Source organism: Nylanderia fulva, unplaced genomic scaffold (genome assembly GCF_048542155.1).
Source record: "Nylanderia fulva isolate GAGA-0341 unplaced genomic scaffold, ASM4854215v1 Scaffold1352, whole genome shotgun sequence".
Taxonomy (NCBI): domain Eukaryota; kingdom Metazoa; phylum Arthropoda; class Insecta; order Hymenoptera; family Formicidae; genus Nylanderia; species Nylanderia fulva.
Window position 1 is genome coordinate 9,585 of NW_028189572.1, and position 9,133 is coordinate 18,717.

The following is a 9,133-nucleotide window of genomic DNA, read 5'->3' on the forward strand; positions in this document are numbered from 1 at the left end:
TTGTTCGCTATCGGTCTCGTGGTCGTATTTAGCCTTAGATGGAGTTTACCACCCACTTAGAGCTGCACTCTCAAGCAACCCGACTCTAAGGAGAGATCCTCCCGAGGCGCGCACCGGTCGCTACGGGCCTGGCACCCTCTACGGGTAAGTGGCCCCATTCAAGATGGACTTGGACGCGACGCGGCACCTCGGGATAAGCGGATCCTCCCAAACACCACCGCGGCGGAACCGCGGGATTCGGTGCTGGGCTCTTTCCTGTTCGCTCGCCGCTACTAAGGAAATCCTGGTTAGTTTCTTTTCCTCCGCTTAATAATATGCTTAAATTCAGCGGGTAATCTCGCCTGCTCTGAGGTCGTTGCATAGTGAGTTTTCGTAGCCGTTTGCCTCCTCCGCGTCGCTCATCGTCGTCTCTCCTCTATAATATATATTATAAGAGGGAGAGAGAGAGAGCGTCGAACGAGAGAGCAGCAGCGGCAGCACACGAAATACGCGAGAAGGCAAATCGCCGGGGCGCTAACCGCACACACACTCGTTGGTGGTAATGGAGACGATATATCGCGGGGTTCGAGATTCTCGGCTTTCCCTTCTCTTTTATATACGAAATTCGGGCGGAATCGATTCGACGAGTACACGACGCGGCGCGCCGGTCCTCTTTTTTTGCTTTACGAAAATTTCGTGGACTCGGACACGCGGTCGGCTCGCGATTCAAAACCCTTCTCCGTAAAGAGGTAAAGGATTACGAATGCTCTCTCCGCCGGACGACGACGCGCCGTATATTTCTCCGTAATACCGTTATGTGTGCGGGCAAGGGCGCCTCGGCATAAGACGCGCGAACGCTATCGCACCGAGAGACGCGGCACAGAGTGCGAGAGCAGTCCGGTCAGTCTGTGTGATGTACGGAGAGGAGAGACGGTGAGACAAGCGCTACCTACTTTCGGGAGACAACGACGCACGCGCCGCTCTAGGGAAAGCGGTGCCATTCACCGTCCTGACCCTTTTTTTGGCCGTTTGTTGCTCCCTTCGCGCGCGCTCTTACTCTCATCCCATTTCTCCTCGGCTCTCGCGTACACACACGACTTGGATACACAAACACGCTCCCCCTCTTAATTCGCGCAGCATTCTCTGGGCGCGCGTTCGCCAACGTTTTACACGCTTGTGCGCTTCTCCTCCTCATTATTATTATTTCGGTGTGTCATTTCAGACGACGCCAGGATTTGCACCGCGGCCGGTCGGCGCGGCACAGACACCTCGGGCGAACGTCCAACGATCGCTCGTACGCCCATTGTAAGCGTTGCACAGGGCACAGGCGACGCGCGCGCCATTCTCTGGTTGCCCGCGTCGTGACCGTGCGCGCTTTTCGGGCGCAAGCAGTTTAGGGGTACTAAAACGACCCTCAGCCAGGCGTGGTCCGGGAATTGTATCCGTGGACCGCAATGTGCGTTCGAAATGTCGATGTTCATGTGTCCTGCAGTTCACAAGTTGACGCGCAATTAGCTGCGTTCTTCATCGACCCACGAGCCAAGTGATCCACCGTTCAGGGTAATCGTTCGAAATTTTTGCGTTCGCGAAGAAACGCGCTTCTCGTTCAACCATCGTGGTCTCTTCTCTCGGACGAGAGAGAGAGAATAATCGTGGTGGCTCTTCGATCAGCCTGTCCGCGCGCGTCCGAGGACGCGCGCGGACCGCCGCCTCCCGCCAGGGAAGGCTACGGCACAAAGATAGAGTTGTGTGTTTCTCGTTCGGAGCGTCTCTCCCGCAACGGGAAGCCGGGGCGGAAGCTCTTTGAAGAAACCGTCGGACCGACACAGTTGACAGATTGGTCGAAATATCATCGATCCCTTCTCTGTGTTATATATATATTATAATAATATATGGGGGTCCTCTTGCTCGGCACTCGCGGTCGCACACCGTGTGTTCTCGGCACGCTGACCGCTGCCCCGCGACAACGAAGAGTGCGCGCGTCAACGAACGTCGTGGGTGCTGCACACACGCGTGCGCGGGCATAGGTTACCACCGGTTCAGCGCTCAACGCCGAATCGACGCTCTGTGTGTGTGTGGCCGGAGAATGGCACACACACGAGCGTGATCGCGAAGCGTCTCGCTCCGAATCGTCGTCGAACACCGCCGGGCGCGCTGCTCTGCTTGCCGACTACTTTCGGTCAGAGAGGCGCGACGGCGTCCGTCGTTATATCAAAACACAACAACAAATTCCGTCAAATCCGTTATTTTCTTTTTCTCTGAGAGCGCCTTTTCAGCGCGTCCATTCAGTCGCCGACTGCTGCAAGCGCGCGTCTCTCCCAAAAAAGAGGACTCTCGACGCAGAACAAGACCTCCGGAACGTTAATGATCCTTCCGCAGGTTCACCTACGGAAACCTTGTTACGACTTTTACTTCCTCTAAATGATCAAGTTTGGTCATTTTCCCGGCAACATCGGCAATGCCGAGACATTGCCGCGCACCAGTCCGAAGACCTCACTAAATCATTCAATCGGTAGTAGCGACGGGCGGTTTGTACAAAGGACGTAATCAACGCGAGCTTATGACTCGCGCTTACTGGGAATTCCTCGTTCATGGGGAACAATTGCAAGCCCCAATCCCTAGCACGAAGGAGGTTTGGCGGGTTACCCGGGCCTTTCGGCCAGGGAACACACGCTGATTCCTTCAGTGTAGCGCGCGTGCGGCCCAGAACATCTAAGGGCATCACAGACCTGTTATTGCTCAATCTCGTGCGGCTAGAAGCCGCTTGTCCCTCTAAGAAGATTTGTTTGTACGTTGGTAGTAAAAACCCGCCAGCCGAAGCCGGGGGCCTTCGCGATACCATAAGGTACGCCTATTTAGCAGGCTAGAGTCTCGTTCGTTATCGGAATTAACCAGACAAATCGCTCCATCAACTAAGAACGGCCATGCACCACCACCCACCGAATCAAGAAAGAGCTATCAATCTGTCAATCCTTCCGGTGTCTGGGCCTGGTGAGGTTTCCCGTGTTGAGTCAAATTAAGCTGCAGGCTCCACTCCTGGTGGTGCCCTTCCGTCAATTCCTTTAAGTTTCAGCTTTGCAACCATACTTCCCCCGGAACCCAAAAGCTTTGGTTTCCCGGAAGCTGCCCACCGAGTCATCGGAGGAACTTCGGCGGATCGCTAGCTGGCATCGTTTATGGTTAGAACTATGGCGGTATCTGATCGCCTTCGAATCTCTAACTTTCGTTCTTGATTAATGAAAACATTTTTGGCAAATGCTTTCGCTTCTGTCCGTCTTGCGACGATCCAAGAATTTCACCTCTAACGTCGCAATACGAATGCCCCCATCTGTCCCTATTAATCATTACCTCGGGGTTCCGAAAACCAACAAAATAGAATCGAGGTCCTATTCCATTATTCCATGCACGCAGTATTCAGGCGAAGGTAGCCTGCTTTAAGTACTCTAATTTGTTCAAAGTAAACGTACCGGCCCGACTCGACACTCAGTAAAGAGCACCGCGACGGGATATTAGTTGGGCCGCCCCTCGCGAGGCTAAGCCCACCGGTAGGACGTCCCACATCACGCCAGTTCAACACCGCGAGCGGTGAACCGACGGTGTGCGACACAGATTCAACTACGAGCTTTTTAACCGCAACAACTTTAATATACGCTATTGGAGCTGGAATTACCGCGGCTGCTGGCACCAGACTTGCCCTCCAATGGATCCTCGTTATAGGATTTAAAGTGTACTCATTCCGATTACGGGGCCTCGGATGAGTCCCGTATCGTTATTTTTCGTCACTACCTCCCCATGCCGGGAGTGGGTAATTTGCGCGCCTGCTGCCTCCCTTGGATGTGGTAGCCGTTTCTCAGGCTCCCTCTCCGGAATCGAACCCTGATTCCCCGTTACCCGTTACAACTATGGTAGGCGCAGAACCTACCATCGACAGTTGATAAGGCAGACATTTGAAAGATGCGTCGCCGGTGCTAGGACCGTGCGATCAGCACAAAGTTATTCAGAGTCACCAAAATAAACGGTGGACGAACGGCGAGCCGCCCGCCACCGATTGGTTTTGATCTAATAAAAGCGTCCCTTCCATCACTGGTCGGGACTCTGTTTTGCATGTATTAGCTCTAGAATTACCACAGTTATCCAAGTAAATGTGGGTACAATCTAATGAACCATAACTGATTTAATGAGCCATTCGCGGTTTTACCTTAATTCGGCAAGCACTGAGACATGCATGGCTTAATCTTTGAGACAAGCATATGACTACTGGCAGGATCAACCAGGGAGCTTCGTGTTCGGTTACTCGCAAGGGAGTAACTCGCGAGCGAGCCCGAAGACTCGTCGTGTTTGGGAAAAAATTAAATTTCCGTGATCCCCGCGCGCCTTCGATATACGCTCCTGAGAGCTCTCTGTAATTGTGTACATCGACAGTTTGTTATTGCATCCACAAGGGCGAAGCGCCGAATTAGGAGAGAGTTTCCGCGTCTTTAAAAAGGAGCGATGCGGCACGGAAGGCGAGTCTGGTACGACGAGCCGTCCGGTAAACCCGAGAAGAACATTTGTGATCCGAAGAATAAAAATTACGTATTCTTACTTAGAATAAAGAGACTAGTTCCTGCTATCTATCCTTGCCTATCGACGCAGTCCACAAGAGAGAACTAGGCGATAGCTCCGATAAAACCCAAAGGAGAAAATATAAAAAACATGGTCCTTTGAGCCGGATCTGTGTCGAGAAATTAACGGATGGATTCAAACAAGATACACGTGCAAGCAGTGCAACTACTTCAAGTGAGCCATTCAACAATTGCGCTACATTCCGAGTAAAAATTTCCGTACGACAAGGAAGTATTTCGACTCACGTACATACGTTCTCCATTTCAACACCGTGTTTACCTTACAAGGTCGAGCTCTGCAAGACAATAGATCTAAATGGACAAGGCAATATTTGCGTTCGATACGAATTTACGTTATTTAACGAACTCAATAACGAATTTCCAAAAGCTTGGAGTTGATAATCAAACTCATGCCATCACTAAAGGACGATTTCAACTCTTGCAAAATTACTGGAATAAATGCCAGGAGAATGCCGCTATCATTGAGTCAGTGGCAACCGACGCAGACGCGGCACAGCTTCCCTTCTTCAAGAGCAAGCTGCTAGACAAGGCGGAGGTCTCGTACATGCAAGCCTACGACTTCTTTTAAGAAAAACTCGAGGCATTCAACGTCGCTTCAATTTCCATTCCTGTACCAACGGCGGCCGCAACGACGTCCATCAACGAGATCCGATTGCCGAAGATCAACTTGCCTTCTCTCTCCGGTAATGTAACCGAATGGCTAACGTTTCGCGATTTGTTTCTTGCGCTCGTTAAAAATCGCCGTTCCATATCGCAAGTCGAGAAATTGCAATATTTATTATCCGCGGTTACTGGCGACGCTGCTAAGTTGATTTCCCATCTTCCTCTAACCGATAGTAATTTCGATGTTGTCACGTCCGGCTTCATTAATATGTCAGGGTATGTAAATTTTTTTCCATCTATAAGAAATAAATCCTAAAACTATCAAACATTATTTGAAAAACGCGCCAAAGCCGGCCATGACGCTTAACTCCGCCTAGAAACTAAGCGTGGCGCTTCGTAGCGCCTAAGGGTCTCCCACCACGGTGAGAGCCCCTACTCCGGAGAGTTCCCCCTCTCCAGGCCGCCGCAGGCCCGAGCCGCCGAAACGAAGGACCTCAGAACAGTCCCGAATTTCGTCAGTTCTCTGCGCGACACCGAACAGTACAGTCGCACTTCTAAATTCTAACTCTGAGTCCAAATTCTAACTCTAATTCTAAAATTCTAACTCTAAGTATAATATCCTAACTCTAAAATCTAAATTCTAAGTCTAAGTCTAAATTCTAAGTTCTAGTTTCAAATCCTGTACTACTATACGAATAAATCAGTGTATTCATGTGTGAAAACTAGTGTTCAGTACTCCTCAAAACTTCCACTCCCGTGATAAAATACGACAGCGTTTAAATCTGTCATACGGCATTTGAATTCAGAATAATTTAAACTGTTTTGGAGCGGACCACCGCTCATCACAGTTAGAATTAACATTCTCAGCATTTGCCAAAATAAGGAATTGATAGTGAGGTCCGCCGCATATCAACCCTCCTTATTTGAGTAATCATTCAGAGGATGCATCAAATTCAATATGCCTAAGACGCGACGCGCGGGAAGGAAGAATCAACTACGAAAACTAAACCGACTCTATCGTGAATCAGCGACCGAGGAATACTCTCAATTTCTCGGAGTGGAGTATCAGGCCGATCCTGAATACGAGGACATTTTCAACATTAAAAATAATAAGAGCGACGAACTCCTACAGTGGAAGTGCATACCAATAACGTTCCAACCACGACGCCTGCCGCCGCCAAACATCCCAGTGAACGACCCTCGCCGCACGCACTACCTCCAAGTACGAGCCGACACGATCAAGAAAGTGCTACTAAAGGTAAGTGAAATTCATGTTAACCTGAGGAATCGCGCGTGTTAGCAAATTCAGAGACGGTTTTACCACGTGGAAGAGAACATTCTAGAAAAATCTCCGACGCATTTTTCCTCTTTTCCATCGTCACTGCGGAAGCTATAAAAAAAGGGTCAGGCTATAAAACTAGGGTCGTCCACTGCACACGGTACAACTCTCGAACTTCTAACACGGAAAAACGCAAATAATTCAATCTTTTAAAAATCTTCGTGTCTCAGGAAATAACTTCGTAAATCCGTACAACAAAGTAGTCATTTAACCAATAAACTATTAAGAACACTCTCGATTTACCAACAGTATACCGACGTACGTTCTTTTATCGACGATCTTACCAACGATTTACCACCGGCTTATACCGACGGCCTTTACCGACGATCGTTACCGATAGTTGCCGGCGTTATATCGACGCCACATCGACTCACTTTGCCGACATTTACCGACCTCTCGACAACGTCCGGTCTCATCAACCATCTACGAGCGAACAACGCATGATCTTTTAATACAACTAACGTGGCAAGTATAGATGTGCCCAATCCCCTTTAGAGGTGTAACCCCTCTTCCAGGAGTTAATCTCCTAATACCTCTCGAGCCTCCGTATTACTGTCAAGTCGGTATCGGGTACATCCATTTTGAAACTAAAGCCGCTCTTTGTCTTTCATGCTTCGCCGCGTTACCTCGAACTTCTCAATTGTTCTGGACGCGGATCCGGAAACATAGCCTAACCATAGGTGGATTATTAGTTGGGATAGTTTGCGGAACTTGCAGCAACCGCCTCACCCTCTCACGGGCGGGTGACCTATGCGAACTTTGCGAGTCTGTATACGAAGACTACTCGCGTAACCCAGATAGCGTCCCGGCGAGGATAGAAGACGGAACCACGATCATAACTGTAGAATTACAGATAGGCTCCACGCCGTAACTGCTACTTTAAGGGTAACACATTCTTTCCCTTTCCTCCGCATCGTGCAACCTTTGTCGGAAAACCCTTCGTCGTGGGTATCCCCGGAAAAATTTCCGTAATACGACGTTGTCTCGCGCAATAGTTCGAGTACGTGCAACGCGAATCATACACTCGCGAATAACACGCCGCGACTGCGAACGGGACGTAACAATGTTGCATGGAAGGAACTCACGAATCGTTACGAAAATCAACGCGTTATTATTGACGCATATTTCAAACGTTTATTTACCATTCCTAATGTTTCGTCTAACGATCTGTACGGGTTAAAACAATTACGCTCCAATTCATCGGAATCGATAAATGCTCTGCGTGCCTTGAAATGTTCTGTAGATGAATGGGATATGATTTTAGTCTACATTCTTGTACAAAAACTAGACAAATTGACGAGAAAAGATTGGGAAGTCAGCTTAGGTTCAGAGAGGAGATATCCTACGATGGAAAAACTATACGCGTTTCTAGATACACAAATTCGTTCGCTTGAGGCTGTATCCAAGGACGGAGATAACTCGAAGTCCGCCAACGGAAACTCATCCGAAAAGAGTTCCGGTGCTCGCTCGATTCCAAATGCGGCACGAAAAAATAATATAGTGCGTTCTCACCATACAAACACCGCGAGTACGTGCGCTCTTTGTTCCGAAACACATCGTTTAATGCATTGCGAGAAATTTCAAGCGTTAAGCATTTCGCATCGACTAGAGTTTGTTCAAAAAAATAATATATGCAAAAATTGTTTGACCAAAGGTCATTACGTTTCGAATTGTAGTCCTTTACTTGCTTGAAATGTAAAAGACGACATCATACTTTGTTACACGAGAATTCAAGGTCAAGTTTAACGACAACAACAGACTCTGGACAATGCGATAACGCGTCCAACGTACATTCACACGTGAACGCGGGAGTTAAACCCGTGCTCCTGGCTACCGCACGTGTTTGTATAGGATCAGAAAACGGTCGACATGTTTACACGCGAGCACTAATCGATCAAGGTTCCGATGCCACATTCGTTTCGTCACGAGTCGCTCAAATGTTGAGAGCTCGCTTAATTTCAACACGCGTAAAGGTATCTGGCATCGGTGACACTACGTCTAATTGCGTTCAACATGCCGTCTCTATTTCTATCAGCGCGAATAATAAAAATGATACGATTCTTCATACCAAAGCATTGGTCGTTCCAAAAATTACAGCGTACATTCCACCTCATTTCCAATTACAAGAGATTCCGTTTCTTTCCAAATTGAATCTAGCCGATCCAAATCCAAGCTCAAATGATGCAATCGAAGTACTACTCGGGGCCGAATTATACGGTTCAATTATGATGGGTGGCTTAATGAAAGCTTCTAACGATGCTACACTTGCGCAAGAAACGATATTCGGGTGGATCATTTCGGGTCCTATTTCAAACCAAAAAAATAGCCAAAGAATTCACGTTCACCAAGCAACTTCTGGCAATCTCGATTTCGAACTCCGACGTTTTTGGGAGCTGGAAGAAATTCCAACGACACACGCTCTCTCAGAGGAAAATCTTCGTTGCAACTTACATTTTCAAGAGACACATATGCGCGATTCTTCAGGGCGCTATGTTGTCCGCTTACCCTTCAAGTCTGGTCCTCCGATAAAAATCGGCGAGTCAAGGTCAGTAGCTACGCGTTCACTCGCGCAACTAGAGCGACGTTT

General features: G+C 48.6%; 2 non-coding genes across 2 annotated transcripts; both read right to left on the reverse strand.

Annotated features, from left to right (window-relative positions):
• Window positions 1–1,387: 1,387 nt before the first annotated feature.
• On the reverse strand, window positions 1,388–1,542 carry LOC114934917 (5.8S ribosomal RNA). The gene has a single exon (XR_003820392.1). It is a non-coding gene; the product is annotated as a 5.8S ribosomal RNA (ribosomal RNA).
• Window positions 1,543–2,341: 799 nt separating this feature from the next.
• On the reverse strand, window positions 2,342–4,256 carry LOC146724382 (small subunit ribosomal RNA). The gene has a single exon (XR_014924092.1). It is a non-coding gene; the product is annotated as a small subunit ribosomal RNA (ribosomal RNA).
• Between the last annotated feature and the right edge of the window lie 4,877 nt (window positions 4,257–9,133).